Source organism: Lampris incognitus, chromosome 13, assembly GCF_029633865.1.
Source record: "Lampris incognitus isolate fLamInc1 chromosome 13, fLamInc1.hap2, whole genome shotgun sequence".
Taxonomy (NCBI): Eukaryota; Metazoa; Chordata; class Actinopteri; order Lampriformes; family Lampridae; genus Lampris; species Lampris incognitus.
Genome location: NC_079223.1, coordinates 22,461,921 through 22,482,811, shown reverse-complemented (window position 1 = coordinate 22,482,811; position 20,891 = coordinate 22,461,921). Strand labels below are relative to the sequence as shown.

The window sequence follows — 20,891 nt, the reverse complement described above, 5'->3', positions numbered from 1 at the left end:
AACAAGAAAAGGTTTAAACTCTATCTTGGGTACAGTGGCAGAGCCAGATTTGAGGGAACAACACTCTTGTTGTTTTGTTAACTCCATCAAAGTTCTTCTTTTTTTTGGGGGGGGGGGTTCCCCTCTTTTTCTCCCCAATTGTATCCAGCCAATTACCCCACTCTTCTGAGCTATCCTGATCATTGGTCCAACCCCTCCGCCAAGTCAGGGAGGGCTGCAGACTACCACATGCCTCCTCCGATACATGTGGAGTCACCAGCCGCTTCTTTTCACCTGACAGTGAGGAGTTTCGCCAGGGGGACATAGCGCATGGGAGGATCACGCTACCCCCCCCCCAGTCCCCCCTTCCCCCTGAACAGGTGCCCTGACCAACCAGAGAAGGTGCTAGTGCAGTGACCAGGACACATATGCTTCCCACCCGCAGACACGGCCAATTGTGTATGTAGGGATGCCCGACCATGCCGGAGGCAACAGAATAGACCGCCATGACACCCAGATGCCCATCAAAGCTAATTTTTAATACAATTGTCATCGTTATCACGCTAGAGGACTCTGTTGCCTAACTGAAATTATTTCAATTTATGTCTCCTACAATTGAATAAGATAGCAAAAATGGATATTCTGACAAGATGACCCTTCAATTACATGTAAGCTTACCCAGCAGATGTAGCTCATCAAGTGAAATGAGCCAGCAAGAAACAAGACAATCGTTCCATTAGGTCTTTAAATAGAGGTCATTCTTTTGTGTGTGGGCCTGATATGGGCCTGAACTGTATGAAGGCACACTCCAGCTTATTGCTATTTGTTTTCAGCTTACAGTGTAAAGGACATGGGAGTTTTAATAGAAAGGACTCAACTGGCCTAATTAACAACCATTGTATCCAAATTAAACAAGCCATTCAATTTGTTTTCCAGGTTTTCTAGCATTCAAAGTCTCATTCATTTATCCATTTAGCAACGTTAGATTATTATGGCAAATGATATATTTATTTACAAAATTAAGCCTAATAGTTTTGGTAATTATTGCTTGCTTGACATCAAAAGCACCCAGGGTAGACATGATTTTTCTTCTTTTAACTTATCATCACATTCAACTCATGTCCACCTCTGAACATGCTCTGTCCTCCACGAGGCTTGCTTTAAATGTTAATCCATCTCACCATGTCAAGCTTGCCTAGTACTTGTTATTTCATTACAATCATCTTTCTTTCTCTCTGTCCAACAAACAAATGGCCCTGTCCCTAAAAGGAAGAACAGCCGCATCCCACCGTATGCCAATTTTTCACTGACAACTAAAAATGTGTCAGTTACTCTCATCCCAAGGTTCCATTACAAGTGTCTGCCATTGCTTTATAATGCACTGTACCCCACGGAAAATACTGAGCCGCAATTGTTTGTTTAGGCCCTGTAATGTCACACGGAAAAGATGGATGGTGGACAGGTAATAATCTGCCCCAATATGATTAATACTTTGTGGTCCCAGCACTGTTGTAGGAGAGCTTGACTTCTCCCATTGATTTATCACAGCATGCATGGTTGATTGTGGACAGTGTACAGTATTTATACACTTCTAAGAGAATCTGCTAAACCCCATCTTAAATAATTATCTTACAATTAGAATTAATAATTAATGCTTCAGTGCTGTGTGAGAAATATGGAAATGCTGAAGTGTTGTCAAAGTCAAAAAGTAGTTGGGAAATATTAATTAATATCATCCAATAGATGGTGTTTACGGTTGTTAAATAACTTTGATGAATTTTCTATAATACCTGAGATAGTAAATTAAGAAAATAAGATAAACTGGAATGTACATTTATAATAGAAAATGGGAGCTACAGTAAATGGAAGCAATGGCAAGAACAAGGACAGGAAAAGAATGATAGAAGTGCGGTAACTCCAAAGAGAGCTAGGGCTAACTTCTGTCTGATTCCCTCAATGTTTGTATGAGGTTTAATGTCCCCAGCTTTAATTTGAAGTTACAAGATGAATGGAAGCCAAAAAAGAATGAAAGGATGAAAAAGTGAAGAAGGAAAAGTGGAGGCAGCAAATTCGTTCATGAGTATTGAAAGGGGAGTACAGCTTTGAAAAGTTTGGTGACATTTAATTGAAAACTGCAAGACTAATTTGAGTTTGAAAAATGAATGGATGGGAACAATAATAAACAAACTTTATGGCACCTTTCAAAACTACCGTTACAAAGTGCTTCACAAACAAGGACAAATAAAAGAAAGCAGGAAGATAGTAAAATACAAAATCCCAGTCGACAAAAAATAAACCAGTTAAAAATAGGGATAAAATAATGGACAAAAGTAACACATAAAAGTAACAGATAAAATAAATAACATAAAATAGTTAAGAAAAAGCCATTCTTAATAATAATAATAATAACATAAATCAAATGTATATAGCGCTTTTCTAACACTTTGTTTATGGATGTGGTAAGGGAGGTTTATGGGTGTGGTGAGGGAAAACATGCGGGTGGCTGGTGTGACAGAGGAAGATGCAGAAGACAGGAAGAAATGGAAACGGATGATCCGCTGTGGCGACCCCTAACGGGAGCAGCTGAAAGTAGTAGTAGTAGTTTTCTAACACTCAAAGTCACATTACAATAAACAACAATGAAACAAGACAACAGATAAACACAACACAGACATACAGGGGTGGATGGGAAGGGGGGGCTATGAGAGGGAGAAGCGGCAGCCACCACACACAACACCAGCAGTACTCTCCCACTTAAACAGATACAAAAGGGCAAAAAAAAAAAAACAACAACAACAAAAAAACAAAAGCACAGCAGACGTTGATTTTCTGTAGGTTTTCATTTCTCATTCTTAAGAGACACTTTAAAAGAAGGCAATGCATTTTCTAGTTTAAGATCCTCAGGTAAACTTTTCCAAAGGGTTCAGGTGTCAGGATGCAGGAACACTTTGTCATTTCATGTCATGTACTTGTGTACATGACATGAAATGAAATATCATTTCCCCCAGCCCACAGCAGTGCAACACAAAGACAAAAACACATATCCAAAATCTACAAGAACACATTTCTCCAAACTACAAAAAAAATAAATTAAAAAAATCACTGTCCAAGAGAACGAACGCCAGCCCGGATGACTGTCGGAACTGCCGGTCTGCATGGGCTAGCAGTTAGCTTAGCCTGCTCAACTTCTGCATCTTGTCAGACTGCCCTCGGTGTTTCCTCTTCGGGCCAAGCTTTGGACAGGGCCATGGTCCCTGGGCCCAAAAAGACACAGCAGACCAAGCTCTCCCAGCCAATCCAGCGCCAGCTCTCCCAGCCATCAAACAAAGACACAAACTTAAGACACAGATGTGGACAAAGACACTGCATGGACGGTACTGGGTGAGGCCGCTGCGAACTTAAGTTCGTACTGCCATCTTCCCACATTGGTACTCGGTGAGGCCGCTGCAAATGTGAATTCGCGCTGCCATCAGGGTTGGAGCCCTAACAGTGAAAACCTTGTCAACCTTGGTCTTCAGTCTTGACCAGGGAATAGCTAATAGGGCCTTACCAGAGGATCTCAAATTACGGGCTCGTGAGTAATGATTAGGATGTTCACCTACATAGCTCGGTGCCATAGGGCTTTAAAAGTCAAGACGAAAATTGTAAATAAATTCTGAAGTGGACAGGCAGCCAGTGAAAGGAAGCTAAAATAGGGGAGATATGCCCATGCTTTCATGCTTTGGTTAAAAGTCTGGTGGCTACGTTTTGGTCACTGTGAAGCAATGCAATTATGTTTTAGCCAAGGCATGTAAACACAGCATTACAATAATCCAGGTGAAAAGTGATAAAATTATGAATAACTATTTGAAGATTATTAAAAGTAAGAAAAGATCTAGTTCTTAAGCTATTTCTCAAGTGAAAAAAAAACACAGCAAAGCTAGCCTTTTAATATGGGACTAAACTAAAGAGTGAGATTCTGATCTAAAATAAGTCCCAGGATCTTAGCAGTGGGTGCAACATGCTAGAGTGCCAAGAGCAGGCTGAACTTGCCCATAAGTGTGCTCAGGGTCTATAATGACTTCAGTTTTGGTGGAGTTAAGATGAAGAAAATATTCTGCCATCCAATCCTTAACCGCAGTTAGCCAAGTTTTCTTCCTTGTACAGTTGCCTAATTCAGATGGTCTGCAGGACAAGCACAGCTGAGTATTATCTGCGTAACAATGAATGAAATGTCATGCTGTTTGATAATGTGGCTCAGAGGGAGTGAATAAAGAGAAAATAAAATTAGTCCTAGAATGGAGCCCTGCGGCACTGCATAAATAGACAGTGCTTGAGAGAAGGTAAAGCCATCAACACAACAACTTTTCGGTTAGAAAATGAAGAGAAACACTGGAGGGCAGTCCCGGAGATACCAACTCAAGTTCGCAACCTTTCACTTATAATGCTATGATCCATCGTGTCAAAAGCGGCGCTAAGATCAAGCTGACCCAGCACTGAGCATTCACCTGTATCAGCCTTCATCAAGATGTCACTGGTAACTCTGACAAGATGTTCTTTTTTTCTATTATAAGAGAATTTGCAGTCTGAAGTGAGAGGGAAGAATCGAAAAAAAAAAGAAGAGCGGGTTATAGTAGTGAAAGTTGAAAGTACTTTTTAAGGCAAGAGCCCGAAGCATCACAATAAGTTTGGTTACTCTAGTGTGGAAGCTGTGCCCAGGAGGGTAGTTTGAGAGTTGGTCCAACATTAAGTCTAAGGGTAAAATTGAATGGAAAAAAAAAGATGAAATAGAGGGATGGAACGATATGTTAACTAACTATGTACAAAGAATACAGCATGGATAGAGGTGTCTAAGTTAAGACATGTTTGTGGGTATAGCTCAAGAGCTTTACGAGGAGTACCAAAGATATGGAATAAGAAGAAATGGAAGCAAGAAAACGAAAAAGAAGATTTAAGTCCTGTCCCAAATGGCACCCTAAGCGGTGATGTCAACAAAGTGCGGGCCTGTGGTGCCACAGTCCTTTAGAGCTATAAAGGCAAGAATCAAGGAACCCTTCCACTTTTAGCACGAGATGAATTAATTCAAGAGACATTTCCCTCCCTTCTCCAAAAGAGTACGCCAAGATCATCTTACGGTACCATTTATGAATTTACCACTTACGTATGTATATATAAATGAGATATGATGGTGGGATTAGGTAGTCAAAAATATATGTATTTGTTGTAAAAAAAACTATTTTTGTCTGTAACTCCATAAAGATAATTGGAATCAATAAATGTTGACTTAAATCATATGTAATTGGCTTTGTTACCTTGATATTGCAATGTAGCCTAAACTATGATTTTCTAAATAAAACTCCCATGAAGAATTCAAACCATTTCACACTGAGGTAGCAACACTACTACCAGAGGGTGACTCTAACTTTCCATCCCAAAACCCCAAACAATTATTCTATCTGCTATGATAGAATGATGGTGATAACGCATCGCAAGGAGGATTGGGTAATAAACCACTGTGAAGTCGCAACAATGTGGGATTCACCAAAAGGTGCATCAAGGGCTCGGGGGGGGGGGCACTTGTGAGCATCCTTTTAAAGCACAAAATAAGATGGGACATCCTACGGCCTTGCGGAGTCGCAGTAATGTGCAAATGAAAACCGCAAGACTACCAGTGTACCATTTGGGACAGGGTCATTATCATAACAAAAGTTCTGAGGGATAACAATCATGGCTGCTTTCAGCTAGCCCACTAATAACTACAAGAGTTATTCAGACAAAACCTAAGGACTTTGATAATTCAGAATTGTTTCATCAACATTAGGTTCAATTGGTTGGAAAGACATAATCAGCAACACCATGTGCCTACACTCAACAAACTAATTTTGCAAAGCGTTTTATTTAGAATCCAGATCTACTACTACTACTACTACTTTTGGCTGCTCCCGTTAGGGGTCGCCACAGTGGATCATCCATTTCCATTTCTTTCTTTTTTCCTTTTATAATTTTTCTCTGATTTTTCCCTTTTTCTCCCAATTTAGTGGCCAATTGATCCCTATTTTAGTTCAAACACCCACCCTCGTACTGCATGCATTCGCCAACTGCATCTCTCCAGCCGACAGTCTCGAAGGAGACGCCTCACCACTTTCGTGACAAGGCGAATCCATGCCAAATCACTGCATTTTGCGACACACACAGAGATGCATTCATGTGACGGACACAAGCCGACTCCTCCCCCCTCCCGAAGACAGCGTTGCCAATTATTGCTGCTTCATCAAGTCCGGCCATAGTCGGATCTGATGAGACCGAGGCGCGAACCCCGGTCCCTAGTGGGCAACTGCATCGACACAAAGCCGATGCTTAGACCGCTACACCACTGCGGACCTGTTTCCATTTCTTCCTGTCTTCTGCATCTTCCTCTGTCACACCAGCCACCTGCATGTCTTCCCTCACCACATCCATAAACCTCCTCTTTGGTCTTCCTCTTTTCCTCTTCCTGGCAGCTCCATATTCAGCATCCTTCTCCCAATATACCCAGCATCTCTCCTCCACACATGTCCAAGCCATCTCAATCTTGCCTCTCTTGCTTTGTCTCCAAACCGTCCAACTTGAGCTGTCCCTCCTAATCCTGTCCTTCTTCGTCACTCCCAATGAAAATCTTAAGCATCTTCAACTCTGCCACCTCCAGCTCCACCTCCTGTCTTTTCATCAGTGCCACTGTCTCCAAACCATATAACATAGGATTTATTTAGAATCCAGATGTATATTATTAATCTTAGGATACTTTTTGTCAAGTTATCTGGTGCACTGGGAGATAATTTTGCTATTTACAGTATTTTTCCAAAAACCTTTGCTTTAAATTGTTTTGAGATTTAAGAAGTGTATTATGTGTATGACTGGTTCTCAAAAATAAATGTATACTAAAAAACAAATAGGCTGAATCACCAAAATACAAAAAACCTCAAATGTGTTGATTTGTCCACATAAAAGATGAAATTAAATGTAAAACATGTTTTTCAGTGTATCCATACAAGCTTCGAATGATTACTATTTGCTAAGCCATTAAGCCATTTGTCAGCCATGTTATGTAAATGAGTGAAAAGAGGAGACAAAACACTATGCTTGGGTAATCACAAAATTAATACTGTTATTAGTGCTATATTAAGTCATCATTTAATGGTATGTGGAAAATATAGCCAAATAAAATGGGGGGATAATGTCAAATGGGGAATGGTAAGTTATGGTTCAGACAGATCAAAGTTAACTAATGTGCAAGAGAGAGAGGGGGGGGGGGGGAGAGAGAGAGAGAGCGAGAGAGAGAGAGAGAGAGAGAGAGAGAGAGAGAGAGAGAGAGAGAGAGAGAGAGAGAGAGAGAACAAGAGAGACAGAAGGAAAAATATTAATAATGAGCAGTATTTTGGTCAAAATAATGGATGGGTGAAGTGAGGTGAGTTATTTCAGTACACAAACAGGTCCCTTCATCAGTGGTACAAAAAGCCTGTGTGGGAGATTATGGGATGCAGGCTGTTGATTTGGGCTCTGGAGGAAGTGTGGAAGTAAGCATTCACTCATAATTGGCTTGTAAGGGACTGCAGTTTCCATATGGGAGGGGTAGTCAGGTCAGGAATGAAGTGGTATGTAAGACTGAGAATGTGGTTTCATTGGATGGGAATGTCAAAAAGCTAGTCCAGACACCAAAGGGATTTAAATCAAAGTAACACATTGAGTTAGGGAGATCTACATCAATCCTTGGGATTAAAAAAAAGAAGTTTGAAATGAAATAAGTTCAAGACTGCAATTACACTGCACATTTATTCGAAATATATAACATGTAAAATGTGATGATTTTCAACCTTATCTCTGTCTATCTGCAACAGGGATTGCATGTGAAAAATACCTGCTGTTCCTTATCATTTCTATGTCTCTGGGGCAGCAGTGAAACAGAGCGGTTTCCTATTTGTTTTCTTTCTGCCAAGTGACTGGGACATTATTCTGTGGATGGAAAAACTACAGCCTAGTTGGGTTTCTAATACTCTAATTCACTTAGAAAAAAAAAAGTGGTCCAAATAACACATCCTCATTCTTTTGGTTAATTTGCATCGCAAACAGTGGAAATGTCATCCTACAATATTAGCAAAGAGGATTTTACAAACGACGACATGGGCAAATTTAGTCCAATGCATTCTGGTATGTGTAGGCACTGTCAAAAAGGCCACGTCAGCAGGAGAACACTGATTCCTCTGTCAATATAGCATGTAGTGAGGATTTTGTTGCTTCAGTGGACTACACTACCCATCAGTCCTCATTGCACATGCAAAAAACCATTGGCGACATTTTTGAAACAGTTTTTCAATGAAGTATTATAATCCTATTTTTCTTGAGACAAAAAAAAAACTTCTCTGAGTAGGAAAATTATTTCTATAGTATCCAACACATTTTTGTTGAAAAACATTTTTCATTTTAAGGAATTCTCTTAATCATCTGCAAGGACACTACAATGATATGGCATTTTCAGGATGACATTGATTTAAAATATTTGCTTGAAACACGAAGTGTGTTAAAAGGAATGGATGGAAACAGATGGAGAACGTTGGATAATATGTTTGAATACACAAAGTCAAGCATTTCAATTTAGTTATGCTACAACATCAATATTGGGTCTTGTTTGGGATGGAAACTCCAAAATAGCACAGTCCAAATAGTTTCTTCATCAAATGAATGTGATCTTCTCTTGTGGCTTTATTTGATTGCTTGCTTCGATTTCTAGCGCATAATGAAATGAAATTGAATATGAAGAGCACTCTTCTCGTTTCTGTACAGTTGCCAACCAGACAGTGAGAGAGGGAACAGTGAAACATAAGAGGGAGTGAGAGGAAAGAGACGGAAAGCAAGAGAGAACTCTTGATACAGAAATATCTGTTTCACTTGACATTGGTTCGTTGGCTTGAAACAACACTCACTCTGCACACAGAGGCACTCGAACAAAGACCTGAATGGCAACACATCACTGAGTCTACTCTAACGTCATGTTCCACAATATAGATGCTTTTTTTTTTTGGTTGACATAAAAGCTTTCCCCCTCCAGACACGATTTTATACTTGGCCTGGGCTGTTGTGTTTTAGACATGGTGCTAAATGGCTGAAGCGCCATTTGTCATCCCCTCCCTTTGTTTCTTGTTGACGAAGTTGTCAAGAGGTAAACTATTTAGCTTAGCACTTGTCGCCTGAAAAAGCAGGGACTTCATACATTCAAAGAACTGTCATTTCGTAACTGGGTGCCAGAGCTGACTTTCAGTCCACTGAAGCTATCAACCCCCAAATAGCAAACATCGCTCAGGAGACAAACGTCAATCATTCCAGAAGAAAACAATCCAATTTACTCTGCTGCGCTGAAGAGAGAGAAAACTCCTGCTATGATCAATAAAACATATGGTGCTTCAAACCCCCCCCCACACACACACACAAACACATACAAACACACACACATTCCTCTACTTCTTAGCTCCTATTTCTCTCATATGCAGAAGGATACATAAAAAAAAGTCCCCCCCCAAAAAAGCTTGGCTTCATACTCGTCAAGTGTTTTATCGTAAAAACTGATTCGGTTGCTGACCAAAAGAGACAGCAGGACATGTACAGTCTCATGATCCCACTCAGAAAACAGTAGCTGCGGTTATTTTCAGGCCTACTGAATTGTAACCTAATGAAAAATAAATGAAAAAGTAAAACAAAAACAAAAAAAACCGGAAACTTGCCATGCCTGAAGAAAAGTCTGCATTATGTTGCCTCTCCCCAGGGTTGTAGTTAGCTTTCCAAGTATACACTGTGCTGTGAATCAAAGTACCTCTATATGTTTGCCTTCAAATGCTTGTTTAAAGACAAATGTATTGGAAATACATGCTTTGGTTGGGAGCCTGTAGGTTAATATTGAGAGTCCATAATACAAGTTTAAGGCACCATTCATGAGAAAGCTGAAAAGGTGTTTTTGTACCACTGTTCTAATGCCACTAGGAGTCTGCCATGCTGTCTGCAGTGGGCGGCCATATATAAGTCTAATGCAAAGAAACAGAAGAGGCAAAATGCATAAACTGAAATCAATAAAAGCGGACAAAATGGTGGAAAGTAACTTGGAAGGCAGTGGGGAAAGAGTGTCCTTTAGTGCAGGAAATTGTGCAAAGCAAAAACCATGGATGTAATGGCATGGGTTTCCTTTGCTTCAAGCCTTACTTGTTCTGTGAGGAACCTACATAATATAAGAGCATTTAGAAAAGCAACCCTCTTTTTTTCATCCTGTTTCTTTGTATGCCTCTCCCCCTCACTACTTCCAATTATCTCCCCTTGCTTTCTGTCTTCCCTCTCTTTCTGTCCAACCTGTTTGTGTCTTTACCACTACTCAAAAGTGTTCTCGGCGGGTTAGGACATGACATTGCTGGGAGGAGGCAAGCTGGTAATATTATACTTTACAGGTCCCAGCCCTCCAGACTGGCAATCAGACAGGCGACATGACAAACAGCCAAGCTGACTGAGAGTGGAGGTCTCCTACCAGCTGGTCATAACCTGTCTGCTTTTCAAATGGCCCTAGGAGCAGGGAAAAGGAATAATTGGACAGCCAGTAAAAAGTAAAACAAAAAATGGGGGCGCAGCAGTTTCTTGTTGTCACAGAGGGCTTATTAGCTTTGTCAGTTTGCAGTTGTTTCAGATGTGAGTGGAAGAGGTACAAGTGGTCATAGTGGTTGTGCAGATGAGACAGTAAGGGTAATAACTAATAGTAGTGGAAAGAACAAAAGAGAACATCACTTATTCAGACTCAAAAGGATATGTTACTGATTTTTAAACTAACTTGTGTTAACATAGAAGTGGTATCTATTGTATGCAAAAATTAACAATGCTGTCTGCATCATCGTAGACCACTCTAGCAAACTGGCTAACTGCCACCATCCATTGACGTTAGTGAACGGCGTGAGAACTATGAGGCTGATTTGCTGAGCTGTTTGTTTTCTAATCTCCACTATTGAGAAGCTCTCACGCAATTCATACTGGTACCAAAGCGGTAACAGTTTTAAACGATTAGACAGACCACCAGCACTAACTGGACACGCAGCGTATTCTTCTTCTTTTAGCTTGTTCCCCCTTTTTCAGGGGTCGCCACAGTGAATTGTACAATTTTCATCAGTACCATGTGAGGGCACATCACCAATGGCGGCCGTTATTAACCCAGGCCTCAGCTAATCCCGTATGGAGCCTCGTAGCAGAGTACAAGCAGCAGAATTTCCTTGTGGAATGTAAAATGGCCCGAGTGGTAGACAGTTAGCAAAATGTGATGACATGTCATTAATTGAACAATCCACAATCACAAACAAAATCCATATACAAATTATCCATGGCCTTTTTTCTAACGGGTACCTGGGCGATGGTTCTGAGTCAACTTTGAGCATTTTTGTGTATTTAATGACCAAGTCTGAATGGGTAACACTAGTTGTGGTCATGGTAGTTGAAACAATTGTAGTGTGGGCATTAAACAATTACTTCTTGTAGTTCTACAATTTAAAAAAAACAAGTTATTCAAATTGAGAGCATGAACCATATTTAAAGAAAATTAGATCACCGATGGTTAAGACGATGGCCCTAAGTCAGAGTATACAGTGTAAACCGTAGGGATTGTTTGGGGTGGGCAATTGAGGCCAACCCCGAGTGATTTTGTCCAGCCCAGATTTCTTAAAAAAATGCACTTTCCTTTCCTGTTGCGCTCTCCTTGAAAATCCCATTACATTGCAGCAGCCTGCCAAAAAGTCGTGTTCTACCGTCAGGCCTCCACTGACACGTTTACACTGGGCGCCAATCTGTTTAAAGATGAGCCAAGTGTGTGGTGCAGTGTGTTAACGATACAGGCAGTGATCAGTCAGGAAGGATCGATAACGGATATACAACATTTTTTTTCATAAACAAGTTAAAAAGACGGCTGTGTCGGAGGAGGTTGAGGAGCTCGCTGCAGCAGGTACGATACTCTCTTATGCCACACGGGGGGGGGGGGCCTTTCACCGCCACTTTCGCAAAGTCGCATTAGAACATTATGGAAGGAATAGGTTGGATTAAGAGACTACTTTTGTCAGCGAGTGAGAGTGCTCCTCTAGCTAGGGCTGTCCCGAATACCTTTTTTTTGGGGGGGGGGGGGCTCCAAAGCTTCGGTAGTCAACAGCGAATACTCGGCGAATAGCCGTAACAAATTATTGGGCGTTTTAGGCCAATAATTGCCTTAGCCCCAGATGTTCCCACATTACTCCTTATGTTTTATTTTAACTATTCGAATCAGTTGCAACTATTTTCCAAGCAAAGTACGTGCACGTTTTTATCATGTGTAACGTCACTGTTTAAAACGGCGGATAAAAGCAGCTTGACAATGGCGACTGGAAAACAGACATGAGCTAAGCTAGGTTTGCTAGCTAGTTTAAAGTCTCGGTTTTTTACGCCGTATAAGAATAGCCTGCTACTTACAGCATTCAGGTGATTTATCATGCTTGTTGTGCCACGGTGGTAGTCCAGTTTCAGATGGCATATTTGGCACACCGCCTTGTCATCGCTCAATTTAAAGTGTCGGCACACTGCTGAGGTCTTCGGCATTTTGTTTTCCCATTAACAAGGCGAACTGAAGCATGACGTCACTGCTGTACTGAGGGATGTCAGGCGCCCCAGCTCAGTTTAAATTGCCCCATTGTAACAGCGCAATTAAAAAGTATATAGTACAAGAATGGGCTGACAAATTTTGTTTTGCAGTTTGCCTTTATTGAGATCCACCTAATTAGCTATGCTCAGAAGTTGCTTCACCTATCAGTGCACCTGTCATACTTTTCAGTGGCAATATTCTGTGCAAGTATGTGAGGTTAACAGTATTGGTGGCAAAAAAAAATAAAATATATATATATATATTACTGGGGGAGGGGGGGGTTTGGTACCAGCCTGATGCATTCTTTAGATCATAATATAATGGCTTCTTGAGGGAAGTTTAAAGGGAGTCGATTTTCTAAACAAGGCAGTATTTTGTTGTAGGAAGGGTGTTATTAAGACACAGCAACGAGAGAGAAGAGGAAGGACACGAGCTGACCTGCCTCATATGAAAGAGACTGAAGTAATTTAGATGAGATAATGTGTTTTAATTGTGGCCTTACAATTACTGTTGGGATAAACTGTTAGAAGAGAAGGGGAGAGAGACTATGCCAAAGAATACAGGAGGAGATGAGGTGCAAAATAGAGTACGACAACATGTACTTTATTAATCCCCGTGGGGAAAATTCATCCTCTGCATTTCACCCATCCCAACACACACACTGAAAACAATGGGCAGCCATACAGCTAGAAGCAGTGGGCAGCTGTCCTGCAGCACCCAGAGACCAACTCCGGGTCTTCTTTCCATTGCCTCGGTCAGGGGCATAGACAGGAGTATTAACCTTACGTGCATGTCTTTTTTTTTCCATAAATTTATTTCAGATTTCTCCCTTTTTCTTCCAATTTAGTGGCCAATCGATACCTATTTTTTAGTTCAAACACCCACCCTCGTACTGCATGTGTTCGCTAACTTCATCTCTCCGGTCAGCAGTCTCGAAGGAGACGCCTCGCCACTTTCGTGACAAGGCGAATCCAGGCCGAACCACTGCTTTGTCCGACACACAGAGACGCATTCATGTGACGAACACAAGCCGACTCCGCCCCCCTCCCGAAGACAGCGTTGTCAATTATTGCTGCTTCATCGAGTCCGGCCATGGTCAGATCTGACGAGACTGGGGCGCGAACCCCGGTCCCCAGTGGGCAACTGCAACGACACAAAGCCGATGCTGAGACCGCTACACCACCGCGGACCCTACGTGCATGTCTTTTGATGGTGGAAGGAAACCGGAGCACCCAGAGGAAACCTACACAGACACGGGGAGAACATGACAAATTCCTTACAGAAAGGACCTGGGATGACCTGGAGTTCGAACCCAGGACCTTCTTGCTGTGAGGCAACAGTGCTAACCACTGGGCCGCCGTGTTGTCCTATATAGCAAACTATGCCTTTATAGTATACTATGCAGGGGAGTACCACCATGTAAGAGAGCTGGATAAGAGATGGAGAAATGAAATTAATTAGGGAAGTGTCAAGACTTGTGTGCATACACGTTATTGAGTTTTCTTGCTGTGTATCCTTCTGAAGCTATTCGGGCCAAAAATGTGGGCTATGCTGTCTTGCTCTGCTTTGGGTAAATGTGTTAAATAGCCAGCACGATATGCCTGAACCATTCAAGGATGTCAAGGTTCTTCATTTTTTTCCCAAATTGCTTGAAAATGGTGCTTTTGGCTGCTGATATAAAAAAATAAAAATAAAAAAAAACCAAAACATCTAGACCCCCCCCCCCATAGAAAAGGTCTGGGCTAAGCCTCTGATGTCTTCAGATCCTAGCAACACCCCTAGAGTTAGCCATCTGATGGTGCACACTGGATCCATTTACAAACAAGCCATCTGAAAGGTGTTATTAACTTAAACATGCTCATGCATAAAGAATCAGATGGTTCTATTCCTGGAACAGATGTTGTTTTAACCAGGGAGCTGTTCATATGCTCCCCCTCCTGAGATTAAAGAAACGACCCCTGCTACTGCTGACATAGTTTCTACTGCGGTTTAGCACTCAACCACAAAAAAGGGAACACTAGGTCCTGTTTCAGTGTGTGTGTGTGTGTGTGTGTGTGTGTACATTTGCATTAAGGTAGGAAGCCAACAATCAAGCAACGTGACTGCCTATATCTATCTATCTATCTATCTATCTATCTATCTATCTATCTATCTATCTATCTATCTATCTATCTATCTATCTATCTATCTATCGCAATCTCTCTCTATACTTATATATTCACGATACACACTACTTACATAATAAGCATAATATAATAACTGGAAAATTAAATTACACTTGAAGAATATATTAAGAGCTACAGAGAGACTGCTGTTTTTCTCATCACAATTTAGTTGGTGGTCAAGTATAGATCTAGCCAGTGAGATGTGTGGAGGGACGAGGCTTTTGACAGAGAGGAGTCATTTCCGCCATGTTCTCAACAACGACCTCAAATTTATTGGTTGGGTTTGAATGCTGTGTAGAACCTCCTTTTATCACTTGTTGTTTTCTGAACTGTGCCCATTCCCTCAACTCACAGCACTTTCCAACCCTTGCCTGTGCTGTCTACCGTCTGCCCTCTATCATTTGCTCCCGTTACTCACACCGTGCCTTCTTCTCTCCCTTTTGGCTCAGTTACACCTGTGTGGCCACTCTCCATCCTTCATTTCTCTTTAAAATCAGTTTACTTCCTTGCCCATGTGATGCTTCATGACATGAATATACTCTCTTAGGTTCTTATATACTCTTTTTTTTGTTTTTTTTTCCTTCGTATGTACAAACTGACATGGTGGACAACAAAACCTGACTTCTTTTTTTCTACTCATTCCCTCTTCTACCATCTAAACTCTCCAGCTAAATTAACTTATTTGTGTAACCGATGGGTGGTTAATTTGCACCCCATGACTTGTTGGCAAATAAATAAATAAATAAATAAATAAAAACCTGGATGAAGTAGACATACTGTAACTGCCACTTACACATCATTGAGCAAGGCACTGACCCCTCAAGCACCCTGGGAATGCTGCTGATTTCTTAGCAATGGAGGACAAGTGTGGGTGTGGGTGAATGACTGAGCATTGCTTTGCCAGCAAGGAGCTTTTGTGAGCAGCATACAATCTCTGGATAAACACAGGTCATAAAGGACATAACCTTCTATTTTTGTATCTCTCCGCAATAATTCCAACCTCTCATTCACTCCATTTTGTTTTGTTGGGCTTTTTTTCTCAGCATGTGTTCTGGCTAAATTTCATGTCTTTCTTGGTCTGTCTGCCTCTCTCTGCAGACTTCCAACAGCAGAATTTCCTATGAAGCCATGCAACCTGTAATTCCACTCACCACACAAGCCAATGCAGACATAGAAAAGCAGACTTATGCATGCACACACACACACACACACACACATCACACACACACACATATGGATGAATATGTTTGCAGTAACTGCCAGCTGCATGTGCATGCACATATGCATTTCTGTGTCTGTATGTGTGTGTCTATCTGTCTGCCTGTGCAAAAGATTGCAGAGACAAACTCGAGCACACAGTATCACAGCTGGGAGAATGTTTTGCCAAAAGCTACCAAGAACAGAACATATGTTGAGGCTCACTTTGTCCCAGTTCTACGCAGGATAAAAATGTTTGCAGGTAGAACAGGCGCACGCATGCGCGCGCACACACTTGCTTTAGGTTGTCCGTCGTGTCCGATGATGACAATCCTGCCTCTGTCACTTGTGAGTCTTCTTATGGCTGTAAAGCCCAATCCGCGATCCACAATGTCTGCCACAGACAGAACAGGTGAAATCACTGACTTGGGGTGTAGGTGTGGTACTGGCTACATGTCTCTTCAGACGTCTTCTGGTCCGTCGATCACCGCGGTCCTTCTCAAGGTTTTGCACCCCTTGTTGACAGAGCTGCCGCCAGATGGAGCGTTGGGCGGCAGTGTCTTCCAGCTGGCTCGGGTTCAGGCTGCACTTTTTTATGATGGTCTTCAGCTGGTCTTTGTACCGTTTTTCTGGCCCCCTGCCAAGCGGCGGCCAAGATGTAGCTGGCCATACAGCACTTTAAGCGGTAAGCACTCCTTTGGCATCCTAATGACATGACCAAGCCATCAAAGTTGGTGCTGGGTGACGGTAGCCTCCATGCTGATGCAGTTGGTCTTGCGGAGTATTTCAGTATGGGGCACTCGGTCACGCCAGGTTGTCCTCAGGATGCATTGTAGGCATCTGATGTGGAAGGCCTCAAGCATCCTGTGGTGGTGGCTGTACAGGGTCCACGCCTCACAGCTGTAGAGGAGAGTCGTGATGACAACTGCCAAGTAGACAGATATTTTGGTGTGGAAGTTGAGGTCTTTGTTTTGAAAGACCCTTCTCCTAAGTCTGCCAAAAGAGGATGATGCTTGTTTAATCCGGTTTTGTATCTCCCTGTCGATGCTGCAGTCGTCAGAGCGGAAGCTGCCCAGGTATTTGAAGGATTCCACTGTTGCAAGTGGTTTGTTGGAGATGGTGAAGGTTGGTGAATGAGATGGAGGAGTAGATGCCCACTGGCATAATACGTCAAGTCTTCGCCACATTTATAGAGAGCCCCAGCCTACCATACGCCCTTGCAGCAGCTCCAAGGGTAGCTTGCAGTGCCTCCGATGTGTGAGCCACAACTGCACAGTCATCAGCGTACTGTAACTCGATGATGTGCTCAGATGTCATTTTTGTGACCGCTTGGAGCCTACGGATGTTAAATAGGTTTCCATCTAGTCTGAAGTCCACAGTAACCCCACTGTCCTTCCTGATTTCCTTGTGGAGCAGCAATGTCACAAACAGGAGGAATATGTTGAAGAGAACTGGAGCAAGGATGCACCCCTGACGTACCCCGGTGCATACCCTGAAGGGCTCGGATTCCTGGCCTCCAATGGTCACACGTGCCATCATCCCCACATGAAATCTTTGAAGGATGTTGACAAACTTACGTGGACAGCCAAACTTCAGGAGGATGTTCCATAGGATGTCCCTGTTGACTGTGTCGAAAGCCTTTGACAGGTCGATGAAGGCTATGAAGAGGTCCTGGTGTTGCTCTCTACACTTCTCCTGGAGTTGCCGTGCTGTGAACACCATGTCCACAGTACTCCTATTCCTCCTGAACCCACACTGCAGGTAGAACAGGCGCGTGCACACACACACACACACACACACACACACACACACACACACACACACACACACACACACACACACACACACACACACACACACACACACACACACACACGTGGATGTTCATCCTTTTTCTCTTTCCTCTAACTTATTTCTTATTCTCATTATGTCTCCTAGGCTGTGCTGCAGGAGCCACAGGGATTTCAGTCCTGTGGTTATAGCTGAGACTTTGGAGGGTGTGTGTGTGTGTGTGTGTGTGTGTGTGTGTGGTGGGTGGGTGGGTGGGGGGTATCATTATTGCACAGCATGATCCAATAAAGATAACGCACATCTCCTCTCTCCTCATCCCGACCCTTACAGCTGTCCCATATGAATTACCTTCATAGATACCAAGGCTTTTTCGAGATAAGAACAACAGCCTGTGGAATGTTATCTTTTTCAAGTCTTCGGAAATTACTATTATGCATCTCTTTCTAACTATACTTCAAACCAAGTCTTATGAGGCTACAGTCTGATCTACTATGGATATTTCTTATTGAACAGTATTCTTTCTGTGGCAGCTACAACACAAAGTGGATCAGCGTGGAAATGTTTCTGAGAGCTGGTTTATGAAATGAACCTCCTCAGTGCCAGGTGTAGGTAAATGGTCTCTCCCATGAACGTTCAATCTCATCTCATCTCATCATAAGCCGTTTCTCCGGGACGGGTCACGGTGGCAGCAAGCTAAGTAGGGCACTCCAGACGTCCCTCCCCTCAGCAACGTCCTCCAGCTCCTCCTGGGGGATCCGAAGGCGTTCCCAGGCCAGACTGGACATGTAGTCTCCCCAGCGAGTTCTGGGTCTACCCCGGGGTCTCCTGCCAGTTGGACGTGCCCAGAAAACCTCCAAAGGAAGGTGCCCAGGAGGCATCCTAATCAGATGCCCGAACCACCTCAACTGGCTCCTTTCAACACAAAGAAGCAGCGGCTCTACTCCGAGCTCGCCCCGGATGTCTGAGCTCCTCATCGTATCCCCAAGGCTGAACATTCAATAAAATATGAAAAGCATCCGGACAGAGGTACGGCTCAGGAAGCTGTTCCATCAAGAAAGGAGTAAGCCACAAATAAGGGATGCACTTCTACAGTAGAAGAGGTGTCCCTTAAGCGTCTCCTATCCTCATGGTGGCACGGTGGCGCAGTGGTTAGTGCTGTTGCCTCACAGCAAGAAGGTCCTAGGTTCAAACCCCGGTGTTGTCCAACCTTGGGGGGTCATCCCAGGTGGAGTTTGCATGTGTGGAGTTTGCATGTTCTCCCCATGCCTGCGGTGGGTTTTCTCCAGGTGCTCCGGTTTCCCCCACCATCAAAAAAAGACATGCATGTTAGGCTTTATACTCCTGTCTGTGCCCCTGACCAAGGCAATGGGAAAAGAACAGGAGTTGGTCCCCGGGTGCTACACCGTGGCTGCCCATTGCTCCTAGCTACACAGCTAGGATGGGTTAAATGCAGAGCCTAATTTCCGAGTGGGGATCAACAAAGTATCTCTCATTGTATGCAGATCAATTGACAGACGAGCAGCATGGGCAAGATGGTCAGTTGAATGAGAGATGAAGGGGTGAGAAAATAAGAGGAAATTGGGTAGTGGGATTGTTAGAGTTAAGGATACAAGATAGAGGAGGAGAGATGGGATTTAATGGAATACTACCCTAGCTGACCCACAGCACAGAGGCTTGAGATTTTGTTGTGTCATGTGTGTGTGTGTGTGTGTGTGTGTGTGTGTGTGTGTGTGTGTGTGTGTGTGTGTGTGTGTGTGTGTGTGTGTGTTGTGCTGAACCACAGTTGCCACTGCATTGCAGATACTTGGCCTGGCGTGGCATGGCACAGATGGATGTGTGTGAACAGGCCTGCATGCTCAAACTGAGCCTGCATCTGAGCCAAGCAAAACAAAATGGCACCGTGTTGAGATAGTTATGTAGTAAACAAGAGGCTGATCATGGAAATACAAAACCTCTCCCTTTATCTCGCTCTCTCTCTTCCCCCTCTTGCTCACTCTCTCCACACAGATTAACAACACTACAGTGGCTAGGCACCAAGCTTGTTTTAAGAACACCTGCTCAGTACTGATAGGCCGGCTACCACTGCAAATCTGCCTGTGTGTTGGTCAGCTCAAACTGGCAGACCAAACACCTCCACCTTCTCTCCATTCAGTTCTTACAGGGAGGACATCCCAGGTTTAACGAAACAATTAGTGGTATGTATGCCTTTACCTATATCTTGGCCATCTGATTGTAGAGTGGAAAAACATCATTACTACCAGTGAGATAGCCCCAACATGCAGGCAAAAACTTAATATCACTGGTTGATGTCATAAATGCCAGATAATCTAACATATTCTGACTTTTGTGATGTATTTCTAGTATATAACACATTACTGAGTTAGGCCTTTTTAGGTGACCGTTGCATTAACAGATGGATAGCCGTTTTCTTCATCTTTACAGTATCTTAAGTAACATTGTTACATTTCTTAGTTCCTCAACATTATCAGCAATTACTAGTAGAAAAACATGGTCAGTAGGGTAAAACCAAGCAGTCTAAATTCTAATTCCCTAACATTTTACAAAAATGGGTTGAATAGACCCACAATGATGTAATTCATTTTGATGGCTCTTGTTGATGCTTTGGTTGATGCTAAAAAAGTATACATAATAACAAAAATAAGAAGTGATGTAGTGGAAGACAAGTGTTGAACATTCCAAAAGCACTTTACTGACTCTTCAGTTGCAAATAAAAACAAGGTTTTAACAAACTATTCAAACTTCATCTTTACTTCTCTAACCACATTGTCAGAAATTACTCGGCACAAATCAAAACAGGAAGGAAGTATTCTGGCAGAGATGCACTTCAAAATAAAAGTCTATCATGAAATAATACAGCAAGGATTTCTCGTGTAAATATGCTTGTTAAACATAAGCATATTTTAATTAACTCATCTACTTATTAATATTAACTTATTCACCATTTTAATTCACAGCATCATCCCATCTGATGAAACCACTCGTCTCTATTCAACTATCTCCGAAGGATATATCAGTTGGGGTCTTCTCAAAACACTTCCTGTAGAAGTACGAACAGTACATGCATGAATAAGTCCATCAGGCCCAGGAAACAGCTCTCCAAC

The 20,891-nt window shown here is 42.6% G+C and overlaps 1 protein-coding gene across 1 annotated transcript in view; it reads right to left on the bottom strand.

The window, feature by feature from the left end:
* Positions 1 to 20,891, bottom strand: part of LOC130122476 (pro-neuregulin-3, membrane-bound isoform) — a 583,791-nt gene that overhangs the window by 236,413 nt on the left and 326,487 nt on the right. The gene's annotated exons all lie outside the window — the stretch shown is intronic.